Source organism: Hylobates moloch, unplaced genomic scaffold, assembly GCF_009828535.3.
Source record: "Hylobates moloch isolate HMO894 unplaced genomic scaffold, HMol_V3 SCAFFOLD_16, whole genome shotgun sequence".
NCBI lineage: Eukaryota > Metazoa > Chordata > Mammalia > Primates > Hylobatidae > Hylobates > Hylobates moloch.
This window is the reverse complement of record NW_026652291.1, coordinates 55,655,902-55,672,472: the sequence shown is the minus strand read 5'-3', so window position 1 is coordinate 55,672,472 and position 16,571 is coordinate 55,655,902.

The following is a 16,571-nucleotide window of genomic DNA, read 5'->3' as shown; positions in this document are numbered from 1 at the left end:
AGTCACAGATTCACGGCTCCTTTTGGAGAAACAGTAGGTATTGGTACCCCAGGCCCTCGTAGCCAAATAGACTGGGCCTTTTAGATAGTGTGAATGACTCACAAGTTCGCACTTTCCACTGCTCCCTGTGACAGCCCTCATAAGAGGCCAGGTGCTCCTGACCTTGCACGTGCACTGCTGTTTATTCTTGTAGTGGAAAAACGTTTCTCCATATACTCATTGCCATCAAACGTGATTTCCCACACAGGACCTCCCTGACTCCTGAAGGTATTTGATTTTGCAACCCCTGATCTAAAGCACCTTGATTAGCCTGGATTGTTTCAATCACAAGGGATGGAAGATAAACCCACCCAATTTAAACAAAAATAAAAAGAGAGGCTGACAGGCTCCCAGAGCTGGGAAGGATTCCTGGGCAGTAACAGAATGGAAGGAGGGACTGCAGGAATCACAGAAAATGGCCACTGAACCCTGCCAGGATTCTCTCTCCAGCTCTCCTTCCTGCCTGTCTCTGTCTTTGGATGTTGGCCTCATTCTCTTTCGGCAGAGACGCCTTTGCCACGTGGTGAGGATCATGGCCACCAGAAGTCCCAATTTAGAAATCCCAGTAGAAAAAAGAGCTTCCTGTCTCCAGTTCTGAAAATCAATCCCAGGAAAGGATGCTGGCCTCACTTGGGTCATATGCTATAGAGCTGCAGGCTATTTTCTTTTCAAATCAAACACTTATGTAGCTAGTCACTGTTCTAAGCAGGTCACGAATATTAACTTATTTAAACCATATTTTAAAGAGCCTATGAGTTAGGTGTCATTATTGCCTCCATTGCAAATAAAGAAAGTGAGCCCCAGAGATGTTAAGTGGCTATTCCAAGGCCGCACAGCTATTAATTAACGGAGTTGACATTTGAAGCCAGGCAGACTGGCTCCAGGGACTATGCTTGTACCCCATTGTATGGTTGTGCAGGTTTTTACCACACAACTCCAGGAAAGCAACCACTGAACTTACAGAGCATGACCTGTACAGGTGTTGTGGAGAGCCTGCATGTGCCTGAAATTTAATAACCAGTCCTAGAAGTTGACCTGTTTTGGATATTCTGGCTCAGTTTCTACATCTGTAAAGTGAGAGGATAAGGGTTATCTTCTGGGATTGTTAGGATTTGGGGAGATAAGTTACCATCTAGCATGGCTCTTGGCACAAAGAATGCTCTAGAAAAGGTCAGCCATTAAAGACTTAACTTTCTTCCTGGCTCTCATGGGCAGGTGTCATTCCCAGCCCTCTGCTCTCACTTATGACAACATCTAGTCTGTACCTCTGAGAATTACACAGGCCCTGCCACCTCTCCTAGTTTAGCCTTGGATTTCTAGGATGAAACATAAGCCCTGCTCCCTGTTAAGGAGGGTTTCAAAGGGCAGGGATAAGGTCAGGTGCTGAGTATATGGGTGGATGGGTGGGTGGTGGCTGAGGGGAATCAGGGCAAGTGATTGAAGAACACCAGGTGCTTTCATGATGAACTGTGATGTGGGTGAATGAGATGAAATACATAGGAAAAGGAGCAGAAAGAGAGGCAGGGAGAATGCAACTACCAAAACAAGTAAAATTCTATGACTGATCATTGAGCTTTACAGTTAAAGGAAACTTAGAGATAATCCAGTCGAGAGGCTATTCAACCTTTTATCAAAAATAAGATCTTATGCAGGACCCAATTCTGCAAAATGGATAGAGGCAAGGTGTCCTGGATGGGTGAGGGCAGGGAACTTAGGGAGCGGTTAGTTTGGCTTTCCTGTTGCCCTGCATGCAGGGCTCCTATGAACAAAGTTTGAAAACCAGACCTGGGTCAATCCAGGATCCAACAACACCACAAATATTACCCACTTTGTTTGTACTCTACAAATAAATTATGTCATTATTCATGCCACAACTTAATGTCTAAAGCAATGGCCATTTTATTTGCTCATGATTCTGTGGGGCAGCCAGTTGGGCTGGGCTCAGCAGGGTGGTTTTCTAAAGTTACTTCTGCAGCCACTGTCATCTAGAGGCTTGAATGGGGCTGGATCTTTAAAGGTGACCTCACATGTCTGGGGTTTGGCACTGGCTGTTGGCTGGATTTCTGTCTATGTATGGTCTCTCATCCTCAAGGAGGCTATTCTGGGATTCTTTACATGTAGTACCAAGTTCTAAGAGGGCAAGAATGGAAGTTGAAAGGCCTCTTGAGCTAGAAAGTCACATAGAATCACTTTTGTTACATTCTACTGGTCAATGCCAGTCACAAGTTGCTTTTCCCAGAATCAAAGAGTGGAAAAATAGACTCTTGATGAGAAGAACGTCAAAGTCACATGGAAAAGAGTTGTTTGTACAGGAATGGGAGAATTTTTGACTATTTTTTTTTTTTTGCAACCTACCACATTGCCTTATTTTCTATAACCTTTTTTCAATAAATTTGGCATGTATCTGGGTATACAAATTTATAGGATGTGTGGGAGAATGTGGCAAACTTTGCTAGTTCTCTACTCATTATTCATTCTCCATTTCTTTTCTTTTTTTATCTTTCTCCATTTTTTTCTTATTAACACAACCTCAGTTATTTTTTCTCAGGGTGGCAATGTGCCCAGTTACAAATACTCATATCCCCAGATTCCCTCACAGCTGGGGTCACTGCATGACCCAGTTCTGGATAATGAATGTGACTAGAAGTTTCCTGGGCAGGGGCTCCAGGAAGGCTGTTAATTTCTGTATAAAAGGGAACAGACTCAGTGGCACTTGCCTTTTTTCTTTTTCCCTTTTTCCTTTCTGTCTCGTTCTTGTCTGGATCACATATGCCACATTTAAGGGTAGAGCAGCCATCCTGAAATCAAGAGAATAATGAAAAACATGGCAGAATGGAAGAACTGAAGAAACCTGATCTCCAATGGCATCACAGGACCCCTATTCTGGTCCTGGACTCCCTACCTCTGGGCTTCTTTTTGTCTAAGACAAATAAGCCCTAATTGGTTAAGTCACTAGAGTTGTGGTTTTTTCTACCGAAACTGGAAGTGATGAGGAGATGAAGCTGAGAAAGGAATCAGGAGGCTGACTGCGAAGATCCATGACTATTAAGAAGACACCACAGCTGCTATGAAAACTGAAATGAGTTTCTGCCTTTTATGTGCATAGATGTTTGTGTGTATTTGGATGTGCATGAGTCTAGACAGATGTGAGTTTGGGTGTGGGGGTGGGAGTGAATGTGTGTATTGAGGAAATGCTATAGTTGTTGCAAAATTTAAAATCAAATCAGAGTCCAGATTTTCAAAAACTGAAATAATAAGTTAAAATGAAAAGGTAAGTTTAGTGGTGATGACTATAAACCTTGTACTTGGGAATTTAAAAATATATCAGGAGGGGAGGGCCTAGTTTCACAGCCTGGTGGTTTGAGTTGTCTGCAAAGGCTCAGAATGAGCTCACAGAGTGAGCTGTTGTGCCAAAAGCTCTGGCTCGCCCTCCAACTGAAGTGTTCATCTAGGATCCAGAGCACGGGGCAGAATTCCCTCAAGCTCTGCATGGTCAGAGCTCTGGGGGCAAGCATCATGTTTATCCCAGGACTGGCTAATGGAGCCCATCCAGAGGAAGACCGAGATGCCATCCAGGGATCTCGGAAAGTTTAATCTGGACAAGAGAAGACTTGGAGGGGCCTGATAATAACTGTAATATGCGTTGATCATTATGTACAAACTATGCCTAAAACCTGGTTTCTTAAGCCAACAATAACCATTCATTTGTTCACAGTTCTGCAGTCTGGGCCAGGGAGCTTTCCTCTGTCCCATGTGGTGTCATGGTGTTGGCTGGGCTCCTTGATAGATTTGGGGCCAGCTGGTAGGTCAGCCGGGGTTGGAGGAGCCCTGATGGCTTCACTCACACATCTATGGCCTCAGCTGGAATAGGCACCTCCCTCCTCATGTTCTTTCACCATTCTTCTCCACAGAGCCTCTCATACTCAGGGAGGCTAGCCTAGACTTCATGGCTTCTCAAGGCGGCAAGACAGTGAAAGCGGCTGCCACAGGGCTCTAAAAGCCTGGGCTCAGAATTTCTGTTGCTTTCTACTGGACTGAGAGAGTCACAAGAGCAGCCAAAGTAAGAATGTAGAAAGTGACCACACAAAAGTACAAATTCAGGAGTGTGATTGATTGAGGACCACTTTGTGGTAGTCTATCAAAAAACTAGTATCCATAATTTCTATGGTCTTTATAGTTCACAAAGGACATTTACTTGCACTAACTTAATTTTATCTTTACCACTAAACTGAGATATGGTTAGTGGTGTGCTGGTAAAACAACAAACAAACAAAAAGCCCTCATTGGTAGCATTTGCCAATTTCCATGGTGTAAATATCCTACAGTACCAAGTTCAAGAGACCAATATGAGATCACTCAATGCAGAAGTATAGATACACTGCCTGCAATGGGGGGTAGCACCTCTACTTGCAAATGAGGTTATGGGACTTTTTCAAATTCACATGCAATCAATAGGGGCGGAGCTGAGACTCACCCAAGACCCAAATTGTATGCTTTAATCACAACATCACCTTGCCTCATAGCAATTTTCCTCAAACATCTGAAAGACTGCTATAGAGAAGGAGTAGCCATATGCTAGGTTGCTCCAGAAGGTAAAGTAAGAGTTGTTTTGTTTTGTTTTGTTTGAGATGGAGTCTTGCTCTGTTGCCCAGGCTGGAGTGCAGTGGCACAATCTCAGCTCACTGCAACCTCTGCCTCCTGGGTTTAAGCGATTCTCCTGCCTCAGCCTCCTGAATAGCTGGGACTACAAGCACGTACCACCGCACCCGACTAATTTTTGTATTTTTTTTTTTTTAGTAGAGACAGGGTTTCACCATGTTGGCCAGGCTGGTCTTGAACTCCTGACCTTGTGATCTGCCCACCTTGGCCTCCCAAAGTACTGGGATTGCAGGCGTGAGCCACTGTGCCTGACCTGTAAAGTAAGAGTTAATACAAATGAGTTTCAGAGAGGCTGACTTTAGTATAAGAAAGTCAATATGAAAATCAGTTCTACAATAATAGAGTCATCCAAAGAGAATGAATTGCTTTGTGTCATCATGGTCTTCCTATCATGAAGGTGTCTGTCAGAGGCCAGACCCTTGAAGATTTCAGAATTAACAAAGAGGTTAAATTAGATGGCCTCTAAAGTTCCATTTATCTCTTGGATTCTGGTTGTTTAAGAGCGTTTTGAAATCCAGATCCGGAATCACTTAATGTCCTTTTGAGACTGAAGAAGGCAAGCGAAGGGAAGAGAAAGGAAGCGAAGAAAGAGGGAAGGTGAGTGTTAAATTTTGGGAGGAGCTTGGCCAGATGAGAAGTCCCAGTCCTGGAGAGCTAGCTGTCCTGAGTAATTCAGGGATGGAACATGGGTCTTCACGAGGGTAACTAACTCTGCTCTAGCTCACAGAGCCATATGACTCATAATATGAAAGCACAACCTTTATTTTATCCCAAGCCAGTTCAAATGGCAGCAGACAGCCCCGATCTTGTGTCTGAAATGTTGGGATGTTCTCAGTGCAGCAGGATGCAGCCGCAGATCTTAGCTGTTTACAAATCCTCTTTCTTTCCAATCAGGCTTCTTTATTTTTTCTCAGAAGGAAACCTTGCTGAGGATTTTGGCAGTTAACTCTCTTTGGCTCAAACAGAACCCAACTCCTCCTACCCCACACTGCCCCAGCTCAGCTCTGCAAGTGTCTTAGGGGATCTGCTTGGAGTCTGGCCTTCTCCCCGCTTCCTGGGGGCTTCCTGGGCAGTTACAGGTTGTGGTTTTATACTGAGAACTACAAAACTGGAAGCTTTCCTGAAGGAGCAGCTCAAAACTTGAGGATAAAATCTCAGCATTTGGGAATAAACACCCAGGATGTTTCCTGGGATGACTCAGGCGTCACCAAACGTGCCAAGAAATTACACAGGTAATTGTAAGGCTTTAGCACTTCCAGGGAATGCTCAAGATGGTTACTGAAGTAGATAACTCATCTCTGAGAATAAGCCATTCTCCTTAAAAACTGCAAAGTCCATGCATCTCCTGTTCTGAGGAGCTGGTATTTCCCTGTGCCGAACTCAAAGAAAGGAAGGCAAGTTGACTGAGTGAAACCCGGCCCTTCTCTTTCAGCAGGCAGCTCCCAGAGCAGAAGCAGCCCCATCAAAGATTTTCCAGCCTGGTATGGTGGCTCCCGCCTGTAATCCCAGCACTTTGGGAGGCCAGCGTGGGAGGATCACTTGAGCCCAGCAGTACAAGGCCAGCCTGGGCAACATAACGAGACCCTGTCTCTAAAAAAAATATTTTTTAAGTTGGCCAAGCATGGTGATGTACACCTGTAGTTCCAGCTACTTAGGAGGCTGAAGTGGGAGGATGGCTTGAGCCCAGGGGTTTGAGGCTGCAGTGAGCTATGATTGCGCCACTGCACTCCAGCCTGGGCAACAAGCAAGACCCTGTCTCAAAGAAAAAAAATTCTAAGGGCACTTTAACATCGAGGTTCCATGGTGCCCATTCAATAATATGCTCCATGAGGTCCAGCAGATCCCAGTTACCAGTGGGTAGAAGGGTCTGGAAGGGTTGGGCAGGATGTGAAATAAGAAGCAATGATGGTCTCAAGAATTGCTCAGGTGCTAGCAGTTGCTAGGATGACTGTACTCCACTCTGAAAAACATTTAGGCAATTAGGAAGCCCCATCATTTTACACACAAACCGGTGCCGGCTCTGTATACCAGGAGCGCCCTCTCCCCAGGCTCGGTGTGCCCTCACTTATTTCTGTTTGCTTGTGCACAGAAATAGATCCGGAAACCTCAGGGAACAGGGCAGGAGCTATTAAATTAGAGCTCACTGTTCCCATTTCCTCATTCAGCAAATGACAGGACTTGGGCATCCAGCCTGGTCCTGCAGCTGTGGAATCCACTAGGACTGGGACTTGGAGCCTCGAGCAGGCTCAGGGTTCAGGGCTCAGGCTGCTTCATGGGACTCAAGTTTCTCTCTCCCTTCTTCCCCTTCTTCACTCCTCTCCTAATAACCTCTAATTGCAAATACCCCAGACTTTAGAAAACTTAGAGATCATACTCATCCAAATACCTGACTTTACAGGCAAGGCCCAGAGATGTTGACTTTTGAAAGACACTCATCCCGTTAATAGAAGAGCTGTTCATTCATTAGCCAGGTCATACCACTAAACTTTTCATTGCATGATGCTCTCCCTCGCCTTCTCTCCTTTCTGAAACAGGCCTCCATGATAGCCCCCAAGGTCCCTGCCTCCTGGAATTCACACCCTTGCACAGCCTATGCCCACACCAGTGTTTTCTGCGTCACCAAAAGAATGTAGCAGAAATGACAGAATGTCACTCCTGAGATTAGGTTATAAAGGACTATGGCTACTGTCATGGACTTTCTTTCCTTCTCTTCCTCTATCTTTCTCTTGGATCACTCTGGGAGAAACCAGCAGTCATGTCATAGACACTCAGGCACACTGTGAGAGGCTCAGGTTGTGAGGAACAGATGTCTCTGGCTAACAGCCAGCAGGGAGGTAAGGCCTGCCAACAACCACATGACTGAGCTTGCAAGCAGATCCTTCCCCAGTTGAGCCTTCAGATGACGCCAGCCCCAGCCAGCAGGTTAACTGCAGTTGTGTGAGAGACCATGAGGCAGAACTGCCAACTAAGCCCCAGATTCCTAACCCACAGAAACTGTGAGATCATAAATGTATGATCAGAGGATGGCTTGAGCCCAGGGGTTTGAGGCTGCAGTGAGCTATGATTGCGCCACTGCACTCCAGCCTGGGCAACAGCAAGACCCTGTGAGACTGTGAGATCATAAATGTCTGTTGTTTTAAGTTGCTTAGTTTAAGAATAATTTGTGGCTGGGCATGGTGGCTCATGCCTGTAATTCCAGCCCTTTGGGAGGCCGAGCTGGGTGGATCACAAGGTCAGGAGTTCAAGACCAGCCTGGCCAAGATGGTGAAACCCCATCTCTACTAAAAATAAAAAAATTAGCCAGGCGTGGTGGCAGGTGCCTGTAATCCCAGCTACTCGAGAGGCTGAGGCAGGAGAATTGTTTGAACCCAGGGAGCAGAGGTTGCAATGAGCTGAAATCACACCACTGCAGTTTAGCCTGGGGGACAGAGTGAGAATCCGTCAAAAAACAAAAACAAAAACAAAAACAAAAAACAGAATAATTTGTTACATAGCAACAGAGAAAAATATTGGGTTTTTTCTTGGCTTTTTTTTTTTTTGGCAAAAAAGAAATCCCTGCATCCACCATAGCCAGCCAACAAGGCCTTGTCCTACACCACTTTCGGGGTGAGGTGAAACTGGTGAATCAGAATAAAGAAAGCTTCCCAGGAGGCCTGGGGCAAGTGACTCCTTGGCACAAGACTATGTGATCTTTTCCAGGCCTAAGGGAGAGAATTCCAGTTGGTGGGCTGCTAGAATACACCAGCTTCCTTTATAGAAGTTGTGGCCAGTGCAAATGTTAACCAAATAAGGTGCGTAATGTATGAGCCTTATAACACTTTACAAATGGAGTTCCTCGGCCGGGTGCAGTGGCTCATGCCTGTAATCCCAGTGCTTTGGGAGGCCGAGACAGGTGGATCACGGGGTCAGGAGATGGAGACCATCCTGGCTAACACAGTGAAACCCCGTCTCTACTAAAAATACAAAAAATTAGCCAGGCGAGGTGGCATGCGCCTGTAGTCCCAGCTATTCGAGAGGCTGAGGCAGGAGAATCGCTTGAACCTGGGAGATGGAGGTCGCAGTGAGCTGAGATCTCACCGCTACATTCCAGCCTGGGTGAGAGATTCCGTCTCAAAAACAAAAACAAAAAGAAATGGAGTTTCTCTTTGGTGGCTGTTTTGTAACTTAAGGGGAGTAAGTTGACTTCCCATGACTCTGGCTTCCCAGGTGGGATGGAATTTCCATATGATGTTTTCAGAGGCTACAGTAACAGTAGAACCTGCACTCACTATGTCCTCCCCATCCCTGCTCACCCCTATATTGGTTCAGCCCTGTCTGCCCCACACACACCTCCAAAGAGAAAGCTCTTTGAAAAGTGCCTGTGCAGAAAGCATCCTGCAAATGCATACATTCCACAGAACATGGTCACACGTGCTCTTTCTGACACACTTAGTCGTTGGTGGGTCCAGAGCTGCAGGGTCCTTAAGCAACATCCTCTATCCTGCTCATCTATGTGCCCTAAGTTGAGCTCTGTCTTGTTTTCTCTGCAGAAAACCTGTGGCTAGAAGCAAAATTTGGCCTTTCAGGTGCCCAGCATCTGCTTCCTAAAATACAGCTAAACTAGGTTAATGCTTTTTTCTTGACCTTGAAGTGGAGATTCAGAGCCTTTGGGAACCTTCATAGCTTCTTGTTTTAAATATCCAACAAGAATACTGCTTTACCATCCTTTCAGCAGGGGGATTTCAGTTGAATATCCTGGGACCAGACACACCAGAGAGGTAGCACCCATTGGACCTCTTAGGCCAGGTGGAGACAGTGAGAGCTGCTTAGGCATTCACTCTGATGCCAGCATGTCTTACTATACAAAACAGTGCTGAGTTAATTTCACACAGCTCGGGGAGGACTGGAGGTGCTTTTGGGGCCTACTGGGTGTGAGCCAGCAACCGCATCTCTCCAGCTGTTCCTTGGTAGAAGTAGAAGTAGAAGAAAACGAAGAAGTTGGAGCCAGAAGTCAGTCTCTGCCAACGGGAACAATGGGTGCAATTGTGCGTCTCACATAGCAGCAAGGAGTATTAAACAGAATTATGTACACACTGTTACTACCATGAGAACCTTGCCATGGGAACTTCCGGATGTACTTTTTTGGAATCCAGGGGATCTGGGAAGACCATTCCAGAAAAAGAGATTCCATAGAAATGTCAGGGAGTGGCCAGTTCTTGGATGACCTCTCCAAGCAAGAGAAAACACAAACGTGTACTTCAGGAGTTTCAAAAGCAATGCAGACCTTTCTTAGTGCAAAAGCCCTGTTTTCCCCTTAATATTAAAGATAGTTCTTGGTCTTGTTTCTGGGAAGCTTCCAAGGACAGAGGCCAAAGTGTGACCAAACTCACAGGAAAGACACCCTCAGAGCTGGGAAATGATCACTTCAAGTGGTTTCTTGCCCCTTGCCTTGAACTGCGTTCAAGCTAAACCCTGCAAAATCTCCACGAGAGACTTCTCCAAAGGAAGATGCAGGTGGAATTCCAAAGGCAATGCGGTGGTTGTCAGGTCTCTGAGCCTGAGCTAAGCCATCACAACCCCTGTGACCTGCACGTATACATCTGGATGGCCTGGAGCAACTGAAGAACCACAAAAGATGACATTCCACCATTGTGATTTGTTCCTGCCCCAACCCAACTAATCAATCGACCTTGTGACATTCCCCCCCCCACCCCCACCCCCACCCCGCACTGGACAATGAGTCTCATGATCTCCCCACCCTGAACCTTGTGACCCCCGCCCCTGCCCGCAAGAGATAACCACCACCTTTAACTGTAATTTTCCACTACCTTCCCAAATCCTATAAAACTGCCCCACCCCTATCTCCCATTGCTGACTCCTTTTTCGGACTCAGCCTGCCTGCACCCAGGTGAAATAAACAGCCTTGTTGCTTACACAAAGCCTGTTGGTGGACTCTCTTCACAAGGACGCATGTGACAGTGGTAAGAGATCTGCCTCAGTCACTTGAGCTGTTCACCTCAGAAGAGTTCCCTTGCTTCTCCGATCTTCTGTTTTACCTTCTCTGCAATGGAGATGACCCCTACCTCATGGATTTTTTGTGTGAATTTTTTCTTCTTCTTCTTTTTTTTTTTTTTTTTTTAGACGGAGTCTCGCTCGTCACCAGGCTGAAGTGCAGTGGTGCAATCTTGGCTCACTGCAACCTCCTCTTCCCAGGTTCAAGCAATTCTCCTGCCTCAGCCTCCCAACTAGCTGGGATTACAGGCGCCTGCCACCACACCCGGCTAATTTTTGTATTTTTAGTAGAGATGGGGTTTCACCATGTTAGTCAGGCTGGTCTCGATCTCGTGACCTCATGATCCGCCCGCCTCGGCCTCCAAAAGTGCTGGGATTACAGGCATGAGCCACCATGCCTGGCCAAATTTTTTCTTCTTTTTTACTTAATTTTATTTTTCAAAATTAGAGATGGGGTCTATGTTACCCGGGCTGATCTCGAACTCCTGGGCTTAAATGATCTGCCCACCTCAGCCTCTCAAAGTGCTGGGATTACAGGCATGAGCCACCAGGCACTGCCTTTTTGGGTGAAATTTTAACAAGAGTATGAATAAGGTTAGAACACTGAAAAAATAAATAATCTCTGAGTTGCATTTAGTTGTGCTGGACCCACCACATTAACAACCTAAGGGAGCTTTGCCCTGTGCCCCATGCCACACGAGCCCTCGTCCTGGGCCTGCCTGGCTGGCCGCTCTCCTGGATGATGGGGGCTCTGTCCAGCGATCTCAGGTGGCAGAGCAACTCGGTCCAGGATCTGCCCCCGGCAGTAGAGTGATGTCGTTAGAAGATCTTTGTTTTTATTCCCTCCTCTTCCTTCTGTCCATCTAGGATTGAGGGTCCTCTTCGTGGCCTCTCTCCTCAAGTGTGGTGCTTGTGCTCCATTTCTCACAACCTGTTTGGATATATTTACAAACCAAAACACAGTTTCCATACTCTGACTCACCCAGATCTCTTTCTCTAGCCCTGAGCCCAATCCCAAGTGCCTGCGGGAAATCACTAGCTACACGACCACCCCACACTGATTCCATTTGTCTAAAAGCAAACCTTCACCTCAAAGTGGTTCCAACTCCCCACTATGACAAACTAGTAAATAAGGAATTTTTTTCATCCCTTACTCTCCTTCGTTCCCTATTTCAACCTTTTCTGGTCTGAATTGCCCCCTCAAAATGCGTATGTTGAAGCCCTTACCCTCAATGTGACTGTATTTAGAGACAGGGCCTTTAAGGGAGGAAGTAAGGCTAAATGAGGTCATAAGGACAGTGTCCTAATCTGATAGGACTGGGCGTCCCTTTTTTGAAAAAGACTAATTTATTTATTTATTTATTTATTTTGAGATAGGGTCTTGCTCCTTCATGCAGGCCAGAGTGCAGTGTCACTGTCTCGGCTCACTGCAACTTTCACCTCCTGGGTTCAAGCAATTCTCCTGCCTCAGCCTCCCCAGTAGCTGGGGCTACAGACATGTGCCACCATGCCTGGCTAATTTTTATTTTTTGTAGAGACAGGGTCTCACTATGTTGCCCAGGCTGATCTCGAACTCCTGGCCTCAAGTGATCCTCCCACCTCAGCCTCCTAAAGTGCTGAGATTACAGGTGTGAACCATGGCGCCTAGCCAGGACTGATTTCCTTATAAGAGGAGGAAGAGACGCCAAAAACCTGTCTCTCTCTTTCTTTGTACACACAGAGGAAAGGCCGTATGAGGACACAGCAAGATGGTGGCCATGTGCAAGCCAGGAAGAAAGAACTCACCAGAAACCCACTCTGCCAGCAGCGTCTTGATCTTAGACATCCAGTTCTCAGGACTGTGAAAAAAATAAGTGTCTGTTGTCTAAGCCACCCAATCTATAGCATTTTGTGATGGCAGCTTGTATTAGTCCATTCTCATGCTGCTGATAAAGGCATACCTGAGACTGGGTAATTTACAAAAGAAAGAGGTTTATTGGACTCACAGTTCCATGTGACTGGGAAGGCCTCACAATCATGGCAGAAGGTGAAAGGCATGTCTCACAGGGTGGCACAAAAGGAAAGAGGGCTTGTTCAGGGAAACTCCCCTTTTAAAAACCATCAGATCTCATGAGAATTATTTACTATCACGAGAACAGCATGGGAAAGACCTGTCCCCATGATTCAATCACCCCCGACTAGGTCCCTCCCACAACATGTGGGAATTCAAGATGAGATCTGGGTGGGAACACAGCCAAACCATAATCACAGCTCAAGCAGAATAACACACAACCTATTACCCAAACTGGCTACATCTTCCTTTACAATGGCTCTCACAGTCTCCTCCTTCTTTCCAGATCTTCTCTTGTTGCCTGCTTTGTGTCTTCCTTCCCTGACACCTGGATTCCTGGTCCCAGTTCTCATTACCGCTTCACTGCCATCCTTCTCTCCCATTTATCTGATATTCTAAAAACACAACATGTTCCTTGTCTCAGTCAGGATAGGCTAGGTTATGCTACAGTAACAAATGACCCCAAAATCTCAGTGGCTTCACACAACAAAGACTGACTTATTTGCATCATGTATCCATCATGGACTGTCATGATTGAGCTCTGTCTCTGCCCCAGGTTGTTTCCATTCTGGGACCTGAGGGGACGGAGCAGTCCCTATGTGGGACTGTGTTGTTCTCGTGGCAGAGGGAAAAGAGAACATGGTGAACCATGCGATGGTTATCCATTGCTTTTGCCTAAAATGACATACGTCCCTTCTACTCACATTTCATTGGTAAAAGTTTCACACTTCCAAGTGTGATATCATCTGGGTAGGAATGTAGAATCCTTCCATGGGGAAGGGAAACAAATAATTCTGAAAACTGCAACAGTTCACCACTATAGCCATTCCTGCTTGTCAGCTTCCTCTTCTCGCCTGTGATGTAAATGCTGTGTGTTGAAGCCCTGGCCATCTCACTGCCCTGTGAAGTCTACTCTTTCCGGCTCCGAACGATTCTCTTTCCTGTGACCTTTAGTTGAGATTGTCATCAGGAACCCCCATCCTGGAGTTTTTTAGGTGTCTAGCTGCCCAGAGCCCTTTAGGTGATCTTGTGATTACTCCTGGCCACATCTGACCGGACTGTCAGGAGGGACAAGTGACCAAGGATTGCTAAAACACAGGCTCACAGAGGCCTAGGAGCTGGGCCAATCAGAGTCTCTCCTGGGAATTAGAACTACCAAATACAGAAAGAATGAACTACTTAGGGTAGTAGTTGAAGCTGAAAGGATGTCTAGGGGTGGAAACAGAATCCTGGCTGGTGAAGTTATGTGTAAGTTGAAATTAGGAGAGAACAGGAGCTGAATGAGCAGAGGAAGGGTCATTAGAGACAGGAGCAGGGGACAGATGCACAGAGAGAGCAGGGATCCTGAGGGAGGGGTGAGATGGAGAGGCCTCCCCAGTCCTCGGAGCTGTCTCCATGACAGCAGCAACCAGTTGCACTCCTACATTAAATCCCTCCTTCCTTGAGACAAGTGGAGGGGTCTCTGTCCTTACGATCGGCAAATCGTCAGTAAAGCCACTTTCAGTTTAGAGAAACCTCAGTTGTCCACTTGCTTCACATAGATTTTGACCTTCCCATTCAGACTTTAGGCTCCTAAAAAGCAAGGCTCATGTTTGTACTGTCCATGAGCCTACCCCAGCATAGGCCCTAGTAAATGATTTACCACCAATTTCATGTACTTTTTTTTTTTTTTTTTTTTGAGACAGGGTCTCACTCTGTTGCCCAGGCTGAAGTGCAGTGGTGTGATCTCTGCTCACTGCAACCTCTGCCTCCCAGGTTCAAGCAATGCTCCTGCCTCAGCCTCCTGAGTATCTGGGATTACAGGCGCCCACCACCACGCCCGGCTAATTTTTGTATTTTTTTAGTAGAGTCGGGGTATCACCACGTTGGCCAGGCTGGGCTCGAACTCCTGACCTCAAGTGATCCTCCCGCCTTGGCCATGCAAAGTACTGGGATTACAGGCATGAACCACCATGCCCAGCCCAATTTCACATACTTTTGCATCATTATTGTCATCATCCTCTTTGTTACCAAGTCTAGAAAATCAACTCAAAGCATTTTTATTGTTGAACAAACGAAAGAGAAAATGCAAATGTCCTTACCCAGAAAATAGTCTCTATGCTGACTTAGCACACATTTCTGGGGCCTCTGTAACTGATGTGGTATGGATCATGGGTGTGGAGTGGACTTTTCAGAATTGCTGTAGCCCAGGCTCCAAGCCTCTCATTCAAGTTCCCCAGAGTAAATTGCTGGGCCTCAAATGCAGCCTCTTAAAAATGGGATTAACATCTGGTTATGGTAAGGAGTAAAATAGTAAAAATGAAGAACTGTCACAGAACAGATGTTTAGTAGCAACTGAGTCTTCATTTCTGCTTAACAAAATGCCCCATGTAGGCTGGGCATGGTGGTTCACATCTGTAATCCCAGCACTTTGGGAGGCCAAGGCGGGATGACTGCTTGAACCCAAGAGTTCGAAACTAGCCTGGGCTACATAGTGAGAACCCCATCTCTACAAAAAGTTTTAAAAGTTAGCCAGGTGCGACACATGCACATGTATGTTTATTGCGGCACTATTCACAATAGCAAAGACTTGGAACCAACCCAAATGTCCAACAACGATAGACTGGATTAAGAAAATGTGGCACATATACACCATGGAATACTATGCAGCCATAAAAAATGATGAGTTCATGTCCTTTGTAGGGACATGGATGAAACTGGAAATCATCATTCTCAGCAAACTATCGCAAGGACAAAAAACCAAACACTGCATGTTCTCACTCATAGGTGGGAAATGAACAATGAGAACACGGGTTGGGTGCGGTGGCTCACACTTGTAATCCCAGCACTTTGGGAGGCCGAGGGGGGCGGATCACGAGGTCAGGAGATCAAGACCATGGTGAAACCCCGTCTCTACTAAAAATAAAAATACAAAAAAAAATTAGCCGGGCGTGGTGGCAGGTGCCTGTAGTCCTAGCTACTCGGAGAGGCTGAGGCAGGAGAATGGCGCGAACCCGGGAGGCAGAGCTTGTAGTGAGCCGAGACTGCGCCACTGCACTCCAGCCTGGGCGACAGAGCGAGACTCCGTCTCAAAAAAAAAAAAAAAAAAGAACAATGAGGACACATGGACATAGGAAGGGGAACATCACACTCCAGGGACTGTTGTGGGGTGGGGGGAGGGGGGAGGGATAGCATTAGGAGATATACCTAATGCTAAATGACGAGTTAATGGGTGCAACACACCAACATGGCACACGTATACATATGTAACAAACCTGCATATTGTGCACATGTACCCTAAAACGTAAAGTATAATTAAAAAAAAAAAGCCTGGTGCAATGGTGCACACCTGTGGTCCTAGCTACTCAGGAGGCTTGGGTGAGAGGATCACTTGAGCCTGGGGGTAAGGCTGCTGTGAGCTGTGATTGTGCCACTGCACTCCAGCCCGGGAGACAGAGTGAGACTCTGTCACAAAAAAAAAAAAAAAAAAAAAAAAGCCCCATATGCTCAAAGCAACCTTAGCTTAGCCCCTTGTGAGGTGAGACAGGTAAAGTAGGCAGTGGGAGGAGCCAGATGGTGGCAGCTTGGCCCAGTGGCTGGCTTTTGCAGAGCCTGTGGATGTCCTTTGACCTTCTTCCCCCATCCCTGCGGATTTCCAATTCCACAAGCAGAAATCAAGCAGTGGATGAGGTGGGGGGAACCCAGGCAGGAGAGATCACATACAAAGTTTTTTCACATGTGCATTTGTGCACATGCAAGAATCATTCAACAAAGAAAGTTTAGTTGGGGTTTGCAAAGACTGTTCATAAGTTGAAGGATGCCTACCCATTTAGACATTTAGATTTTTCTGCAA